The sequence below is a fragment of the Vombatus ursinus genome, unplaced genomic scaffold, assembly GCF_900497805.2.
Source record: "Vombatus ursinus unplaced genomic scaffold, bare-nosed wombat genome assembly UNPS02014903.1, whole genome shotgun sequence".
NCBI classification, from domain to species: Eukaryota; Metazoa; Chordata; class Mammalia; order Diprotodontia; family Vombatidae; genus Vombatus; species Vombatus ursinus.
In genome coordinates this window covers 3470163-3472492 of record NW_020954681.1, presented here as the reverse complement: position 1 = coordinate 3472492, position 2330 = coordinate 3470163, and positions in this window count along the sequence as shown.

The window sequence follows — 2330 nt, the reverse complement described above, 5'->3', positions numbered from 1 at the left end:
CCCCCCCTTTCCCTCTCTCTTTTCTCTCCCTCTCTCCCCCTCCCTCTCTCCTCCCCTTTCCCTCTCTCCCCCCTTCTCTCTCCCTCTCTCTCTCTTTCCCTCCCTCTCCCTCTCCCTCCCTCTCCCTCTCTCTCTCCCTCCCCCTCTCTCTCTCCCTCCCCCCCCTTCTTCTTCCTCTCCCCTGCTCCTCCTGGTCAGCATCCTCTTCTCCATCCCACTGCTGATATATATATATATAGAAGCTTTGGCCCTCTCTGTTTCAACCCTTGGCTGGATCACCCCTCCTTAAGCAGTTTAATGGAATCCCACTCATGGAGGCTCATCATGTTAGTGCTGGATTTAGCCTTTGTACAAATCTTAAGTCCTGAACTCAAGTGTTCCACCAGCTTTTGCTTCCCCAGTAGTTGGGACTTCAGGTGTGGACCCACTCTATAGTTTGCATGAAACAGTCACAGGCTGTTTAGTTCTCATTGCCACAGTTTAGGAAGATCAGTGATAAGCTGACGAGTCAAAAAGGGAGTAGAATCTGGAGGATGAGTGGTCTTGAATCTATATCATGTGATGATCAGCTAAAGGTATTGGGGATGTTTAGCATCGGGGACAGAAGACTGGGGAAAGGGGGAGAGGGAGAGGATGATAGCTGTCTTCAGGTATTTGAAGTACTCTCATGTGGAAGAGAGATTTCTTTTTTCTGCTTGTCCCTAGAAGACAGAAATGGGAGCAATGGGTAGAAGTGGCCAATTTAGGTTTGGTTAGGGTGAAGGGTACTGATAATCATTTGAGCAGTCATCCCAAAGTGTAATGTATTGCCTCTGGAGGTAGTGGGGTTCTGCTTCTGGGGAGGTCTTTAGGCAAAAGTTGGATTCCACTTTTCAGGTATGCTATAATGGAGATTTCTTTTGGGGTTAGGCTGAACCAGCTGAGGTCCCTTCTAAAAGTTCTCTGATTCTGTAAATTGTGACCTGTAATAATTATCTTTAAAGACCTGACCAATGCTCCCAGCAGGAACGAACAATTAGCAAATTTACCAATTGTCCTGTCTATTTCAATTTGAAAAGCTAATTGCTTAAGTAAGACCTTATGGCTTGATCAGAGGTGGTAGCATGTCAGAGTCGCTGAGCCTGGCTTCCTGATGGGAAATGGGAAATTTGAGAAAATCTGAACCTAGTTTAATTTATTAATGGCCACTAGAGGCATGTAATTAAGACAGAACCTCTTAGCTAAACAAACAATTAGCTTTCAGAATTCAATTGCCAACAGAAAATTAATGCGTTTGTGAATTGTTCCACCCCGCTGTGGGCCCCAGCCAGTGTTCAGTGATGTATAGTCTCCAGGTATGGTTAAGTCCCTCTTAGCACAAAGTACAGGTGATAAGTTTCTGAATTTTTCTGGGAGACAAGATGCTGTCACCATAAAGACAATCACCCCTTATCATTAGGGTGTTTCCTCACTAACCTGTTTCTTCTCCATTATCTCCTCAGTTGATCCTTTTATTTCTAACTCATTCTGTTCAGGTGTTTTAGCAACTTTTGCTAGGCCAGTGATTCTTATCCTTTAGGGCCTATTAATGGAACTGAAATTCATCTCTGCCCCAAAGCTTCACTTCTGCCTCTCCCTCCCTTCCATAAGTGATTTTTTAAAAACGTTTTGCAGTTTAAACTCCTTACCTCCTACTGGTTGTGTTTTCAGCTTCCTTTGGCCGCACTCTTGACACGCTAGGCTGAGTTGCTTTGGGAATGTCCATCCCCTCACCGCCAGTGTCTGGTGTTTCCGATTTGCTGGACCAGCAACTCTGTTATCAGTTAACCCAGAATTGATCAGGCCCTGGCAGACAGATTCCCATTAACTCAACTCCCCATACCATCATTTGGAAACTAGAACGCCAATGTTGGTTTATGTATGTGTCTAGTAAAGCAAATCTGGTTCCCCAGATCAGACTGACTCCCTCTAAAGCCATATAACATATGGCTTCTATCTACATATACCTTGAATTGAACTAGGACTGAGTCATAGACAACCAAACACAGATCTAGAAGGTAACTTAGAATTACTCCAGTCACAAAATTCCAGGATACCAGAGCTGGGAAGGCCCCCCTCATTATCATATACCCAACCACCCATTATCTGGCCTCTGCTTCAAAATTTCCATTGAGGGAGTCTTCTCCATCCTGTAGAAGCTTGTTTCTCTTTTGGATAGCTCTTCCCTTGTTTTTTGTGATGAGGAAATCAAGCCCTAATGAAGGGGAATGACTTTTACCAAGTCAAACTGAGAGATCACAGAAAAATCTAGGTCTTCGGACTCCTGGTCTTTTGCTCTTTCTGCCATGAGG